The sequence below is a fragment of the Nicotiana sylvestris genome, chromosome 7 (assembly GCF_000393655.2).
Source record: "Nicotiana sylvestris chromosome 7, ASM39365v2, whole genome shotgun sequence".
Taxonomy (NCBI): domain Eukaryota; kingdom Viridiplantae; phylum Streptophyta; class Magnoliopsida; order Solanales; family Solanaceae; genus Nicotiana; species Nicotiana sylvestris.
Genome location: NC_091063.1, coordinates 69,602,967 through 69,610,568, shown reverse-complemented (window position 1 = coordinate 69,610,568; position 7,602 = coordinate 69,602,967).

Genomic DNA, 7,602 nt, shown 5'->3' with positions numbered 1-7,602 from the left:
CTTAACACTCTTTTATTTTGCTTTTCTTTTTCTGAAATTATTAAGACTAAAAATTCCAAAAATCCTAAATTAACTTATAGGACTAGATTAATTTATAAAAGTACTAATTAACTTTTAATAACAATTAACACACACAATTAAATAAAATCACACAACTTGGACATCAAATGCTAAAAATGCAAAATACATTATTTTCTGTGATTTTTTCATTTTTGGAAAACAAAACTTAATTACTCCTAATTGTAGAATTAAATCCTAAATGCAAATGCGACATATTTTTTGTATTTTCTTATTAATTAAAAAAAATAAACATGCACAGACAAATACAAATAACTATCCAAAAATGCCATGAAAATTTTCAAAGTTGCACACAAAGGAAAATTGTTTTGTTTTGAATTTTTTGGGAGTAATTCTCATATAGGGCAAAAATCATGTGCTCACAGCTGCCCCTCTTTTTCCGAAAACACAAAGAGTTTTCGTGCAAAGATAAAGTGAGCGGATTCGAGCGATTTTCGCCCGTTCGGCTACTCCATGTGAAGCATTTTTTGAAAGGCTTAACCGAACCTTTGCTTCAAAGGTTTCCTACATCTCCCTGGCCAAAAGGGAATCAGGTTAATGTAGTTCGGGAAGTTTTGGTAGCTGGGACTACCATGGGACTGCAATGTTGTTGTTACTGCTGTTGCATGCTGTTACTACTGCTTTCCGACCTCCTTATTACACCATTGCTAGAAAGAAAACAAAAAGCTAGACTAAACTAATGATTACAGAATCTTATCTATCTTCGACTTGCTCTTGTAGTCTTCTTTCCGATTTCTGAAATGGGATTCATGCTGGGGGTATTTTTGTTGTAACCCTCCGCATTACTGACTTCTGACTTGATCTTGAAATGTATTCCTCTGTTCTGCAGGCAGGCTCCTGACTTCAACTTGATGTGTACTCCTTTGTTCTATAGGCGGGCTCCTGACTCCAATAGCGACTTTGCAAATAAATCAGCCTCTATTCTCCAGGCGGGCTCCTGACTTCAACAGCAACTTTAAAGTAAACACCTCCATTCTACAGGCGGGCTCCTGACCCCTTCAACTTAAAATATGACAACCTCCGTTCTACAGGCGGGCTCCTGACTTCATCAACTTCAAATATAACAACCTCCGTTCTAACAGGCAGGCTCCTGACTCCTTCAACTTAAAATATGACAACCTTCGTTCTACAGGCGGGCTCCTGACTCCTTCAACTTAAAATATGACAACCTCCGTTCTGCAGGCGGGCTCCTGACTTCTTTATCTTAAAATATAACAACCTCCGTTCTACAGGCGGGCTCCTGACTTCATGAACTTCAAATATAACAACCTCCGTTCTAACAGGCGGGCTCCTGACTTCTTCAACTTAAAATATTACAACTTTCGTTCTACAGGAGGGCTCCTGACTCCTTTAACTTAAAATATAACAACCTCCGTTCTACAGGCGGGCTCCTGACTTCAACTACAACTCAAAATGTAATACCTCCATTCTCCAGGCGGGCTCCTGATTTCACTACTTCCCAAAACATAATACCTCCATTCTCAAGGAGGGTTACTGACTTCAACTACTTCTTAAAATATAGCACCTCCATTCTCCAGGCGGGCTCCTGTCTTCGACTACAACTCAAAAATATAACACCTCCATTTTTCAGGCGGGCTCCTGACATCGACTATTTCTTAAAGACATAACACCTCCATTCTCCAGGCGGGCTCCTGACTTCAACAACTTCTTAAAAATATAATACCTCCATTCTCCAGGAGGGCTCCTGACTTCAATAAACAATTTAGAGATAATACCTCCATTTTCCAGGCGGGCTCCTAACTTCGACAATTTCTTAAAAACATAATACCTCCATTCTCCAGGCGGGCTCCTGACTTCAACCTTCTCAAGAAATATAACACCTCCTTTTTTCAGGCGGGCTCCTGACTTCAATTATGACTTAAAAATATAACACCTCCATTCTCCAGGCGGGTTCCTGACTTCAACTTCTTCTTAAAAATATAACACCTTTATTCTCCAGGCGGGCTCCTGACTTCAACAACTTAAAGATACAACACCTCCATTCTCCAGGCGGGCTCCTGACATCAGTAAACAACTCAAAGATAATACCTCCATTCTCCATGCGGGCTCCTGACTTCAACAACTTCTTAAAAAATGCGTTTTATTGTTGTTGCTCCTTCCTGCCTCCTGGACCATTTTCCTTCTAACTTGAAATTATCTTATTTCAGAACTGCTTCCCTTAAAACTGGTGTTTCATTCCTCTAAAAATTGCTGGGGATAACACCGGTGTTTTATTCAAAAATATGTTATTTTCCTCCTTCAAAGACTACTTCTTTTAAAGCTGGTGCTTTCCTTCCACTGGAACTACTTCCCTTAAGACTTGTGTTATCTTCCTTCCGAAATTGCTTCCTTTAAAACTTGTTTGGCCTTCTTCCGAAAACTGTTGGGGATACCATTTTTCCCCAAACTTGTGTTATCTTGCTTCTCCCCCAAGTGGGTACCGGACTTCCAGAAAATTTTCAAAATGAAAGAAAATTTTCTGCCCCAGTTTGGCAATCTTTCTTGTATCATGATGTCTTTTCATCATCTATAACATTTCCTGTCCCTGCTTCAAATCAAAGAAAGAAAAATTTTGTTAGTTTAAAACGTGCCGAATGGTCGTGCCACTCCTACTGGGGATGGTTTTCTCTTTCTTCTTTCCCAGCTTTGTGTTCCATTACATCACCAAAGCTTGCTGGGGATGAGATTATTTGTTGGCGATCATATTCCTGCTGGGGATGGTTCTCCCCCTCTTCTTTCCCCTGCTCCGTGTTGTCCGACCCTTTTGGGATTTGGTCGATAGACTGCCAGGGATGCCCTTGTTTCTTGACGATTCTTTATTCACCAATCGTTGCTTCCCACTTTTCTCCATACTTCCCCCGAAATCCTAGACCAATCCATCATTTGCAACGAATGTCTTTCTCGTTCCATTGCATTATCTTTGGTCCGTCCTATCCACTTTGTGTTTTTGCACCATCTTGGAAACTGGTAATAAGCTCTGAAAATCCTTTTCAAAAATAAACTGCTGGGGAGATAAAGTCTTTAGACCAAGAAATGAAAAAGTGATGATTTCAAAAGATAGAAAAAGAAGAAGTTTTTCTGAACAAATGTTGGGGAAAAAGAAAGAAAAGAACTTATCTGAATGATATAACCGATCCCAACGATCATGTCGTGCATTTCGGATTAATCAACCCAGTCTACTTGTATCAATCAATCTTTCGGATGACCTCATCTTGCTGGGGATAAACAGGCACTCAACTCTTTGCCAAATGCGGATCCTTTCCGCCAATCTTGTCTTGTCGCCTCATAGTGCCCTTCGAGGGGTTTTTACTAATAAGACTCTCCCATTTCTCTCAACTCCCATCACCTTATGGTGCCTGTGAAGGTTTTCACCGATAAGACTCTCTCGTTTTATTTCTCTCAACTTACGTCACCTTATAGTGCCTGTGGAGGTTTCACCGATAAGACTCTCTCGTTTTATTTCTCTCAACTTACGTTGCCTTATGGTGCCTGTGGAGGTTTTCACCGATAAGACTCTCTCATTTTATTTTATTTTATTTTTTCTAGCTGGGAATTGAAGTGTTACCGATATGACTCTCTCTGTTGGGGATTCTTTCGGCTACCAATTCATTTCCAGCTTATGATCCTCTTCTATGCTAGGGATTAGAGTGTTATTCCCGACTTCCGTTTGCATGACTTGGCACTTCTCGGATACTGATCTGGAGGTCTTTTTGGACATCAATATGGGTTTTTGTGTATGGTTAAAAGAAAAAGGGGTATCAAAAGGTTCAAAATAATTTTGATGAGTAAAACATTACAACTCTTGGAATCAAACTTCCTTCCCAAAATTACAAACACACCTTCTGCCCTAGTTTCTTGCTTGGGGATTTTTATATTTGTTACACTATGACCGAGCTGTGAGATGCCTACGTATCCTTTTTTAGGAATCAGGTCAAACGTAGTTCCCAATTCCTTTATTTTTCTTGTGACTTTCTTTTGTCTTTATTATCATTATTTTTTCTCTTCTCTTTTTCTTTCATTTTCATTACTGATTCCAAAAGAGGGGTATGAAAGAATAAATAAGGCTCAAAAGGGGAAGCAAAGGTTGAAGTGTTTGGATGGAAGAACAAATTGCCTCCGTCATTTCATTCTCCGATACCATGCCAAATGCAAACAAACAACAATTACAATTAAAAGAAATCATACATAATATCTCTTAACTGCGTCAGAATTGATAGCCATGTCGACGCATTTCCCTTCGATATATGTTAAACATAAAGCGCCATTGGACAACAATTTTGTTACAATGAATGGCCCTTGCCAATTCGGGGCGATCTTGCCCTTTGCCTCAGCCTGATGTGGGAGGATGCGTTTCAGCACTTGCTGGCCCACTTCAAACTTCCGGGGACGCACCTTTTTGTTGTATGCTCTTGCCATTCTCTTTTGATATAACTGACCATGACACACAGCTGCCAATCTTTTTTCATCAATCAAGTTCAACTGCTCCAAACGGGTTTTGACCCACTTGTCATCATCAATCTCAGCTTCAGCGACAATCCGAAGGGATGGAATTTCAACTTCCGCCAGTATTACTGCTTCAGTTCCATATACCAACAAATAAGGAGTTGCCCCTACTGAAGTACGGACGGTAGTGCGATAACCCAACAATGCAAATGGTAATTTTTCATGCCATTACCTTGAACCTTCTACCATCTTCCGAAGTATATTCTTTATGTTTTTGTTGGCTGCCTCAACTGCTCCATTCGCCTTGGGACGATATGGGATGGAATTGCGGTGTGTAATCTTAAACTGTTGACATACCTCTTTCATCAAATTGTTGTTAAGATTAGCACCATTATCCGTGATGATCACCTTTGGGATTCCAAATCTACAGATGATATGGGAGTGAACAAAATCTACCACTGCCTTCTTGGTTACCGATTTGAAGTTTTAGCTTCAACCCACTTAGTGAAATAATCGATGGTCACCAGAATGAACCTATGCCTGTTGAATGCTGCTGGCTCAATTGGTCCAATGATATCCATGCCCCCAGGCAACAAATGGCCATGGTGCTGACATTGTATGCAATTCTGTCGGCGGAGAATGAATCAGATCTCCGTGTATCTGACACTGATGGCATTTCCACACGAAACTGATACAATCACGCTCCATAGTAAGCCAATAGTACCCTGCTTAAAGAATCTTCTTCGCCAATACATATCCGCTCATATGTGGCCCACAAACTCCAGCATGTACCTCTATCATAACTGTCGTGGCTTGACTAGCATCTATACATCTCAGCAATCCCAAATCTGGTGTTCTTTTGTACAACACTCCTCCACTGAGGAAAAATCCATTTGCCAGTCGCCGAATGGCTCTCTTTTGATCTCTGGTGGCCTGCTCCGGGTATATCCCCATCCTGAGGTATTCCTTGACATCATAGAACCATGGTTCGCCATCCAGTTCTTCCTCTAACATGTTGCAATAAGCATGCTTATCACGAACCTGAATATGGAATGGGTCAATATGAATTTTGTCTGGGTGGTGCAACATCGATGCTAAGGTGGCCAAAACATCGGCAACCTCATTATTATGAACTCTTGGGATGTGTCTGAACTCCACTGATCGAAATTGCTTGCTCAGATCGTGCAAACATTGTCGATATGGTATGAGCTTCAAATCCCTTGTTTCCCATTCACCCTGAATCTGATACACCTGGAGGTCCGAGTCTCCCAAGACCAAGACGTCCTGGACATCCATGTCTACAGCTAGCCGTAGACCCAAAATGCATGCCTCATACTCAGCCATGTTGTTGGTACAATAGAAACGCAGCTGAGCCGTAACAGGATAATGATGTCCTGTTTCAGAAATAAGTACCGCTCCTATTCCAACTCCCTTCGCATTTGCGGCTCCATCAAAAAAAGCTTCCATCCTGGTTCCTTGGTTATTTCCAACTCATCTATATGCATCACTTCTTCATCAGGAAAATACGTTCTCAAGGGCTCGTATTCTTCATCAATAGGATTCTCAGCCAAGTGATCAGCCAATGCTTGGGCCTTCATGGCTGTCCTCGTCACATAGACGATGTCGAATTCTGTGAGTAATATCTGCCATTTCGCCAATCTCCCTATGGGCATAGGCTTCTGGAAAATATACTTCAGTGGATCCAAGCGTGAGATGAGATAAGTAGTATATGATGACAGATAATGCTTCAATTTCTGGGCCACCCAAGTTAGGGCACAACATGTCTTCTCGAGTTGAGTGTACTTAACCTCATAACCTGTAAACTTCTTGCTGAGATAATAGATGGCTTGCTCCTTCCTTCCCGTAATGTCGTGCTACCCCAGTACGCAGCCAAACGAACTCTCCAGGACCGTTAGATAAAAAATTAACGGTCTTCCCGGCTCAGGTGGAACCAACACAGGTGGATTTGATAAATATCCTTTGATTTGGTCAAATGCTTCCTGACATTCTGCCGTCCATTCTACCGCAACATCTTTCTTCAGTAGCCGAAAAATGGGTTCACAAGTTGCTGTGAGTTGAGCAATAAACCTGCTGATATAATTCAACCTTCCCAACAGACTCATTACTTCTGTCTTGTTCTTCGGCGGTGGCAAATCTTGGATGGATTTGATCTTTGATGGGTCCAACTCAATGCCTCGCCGACTGATGATGAATCCCGACAGCTTTCTCGATGGAACACAAAATGCACATTTGGCCGGGTGAGCTTACTATCATACCTTCGAAGTCTTTGGAAAAACTTCCTCAGGTCTGCTACGTGGTCTTCCTGATGCTTGGATTTTATGATCACATCGTTCACGTATACCTCAATCTCTTTGTGTATCATGTCATAAAACACAGTAGTCATTGCTCTCATGTATGTTGCCCCAACATTCTTCAAACCAAATGGCATTACCCGGTAGCAATAAGTCCCCCACGTCGTAATGAAAGCCGTCTTCTCCGCATCTTCTTCATCCATCAGAATCTGATGATACCCGGCATAGCAATCCACAAAAGACCCGATCTCACGTCTGGCACAATTATCGATCAAGATATGGATTTTGGGTAATGGAAAGTTATCCTTTGGGCTTGCCCTATTCAGATTGTGGTAATCGACACACACCCTGATCTTCCCATCTTTCTTCGGCATTGGCACCACATTAGCCAACCAATCAGGATATCGAGTGACCCGAATAACCTTTGCTTGCAGCTGCTTGGTTACTTCCTCTTTAATCTTCACACTCATGTCTGTTTTGAACTTCCTCAATTTCTGCTTGACGGGAGGGCATGCCGGGTTAATGGGCAATTTGTGAACCACTAAATCCGTGCTTAACCCTGGCATGTCATCCATCATACGACCATGCAAAAACATCTTTGAATTCAATGAGTGCTTTGATTAGTTCCTCCCTGATGTTCGGCTCAATGTGGATGCTTATTTTGGTTTCCCTGACATCGTCTGCATCCCCTAAATTGACAGCTTCAGTGTCGTTCAAATTGGGCTTGGGTTTCTCTTCGAACTGGCTTAATTCTCTGTTTATCTCTTCA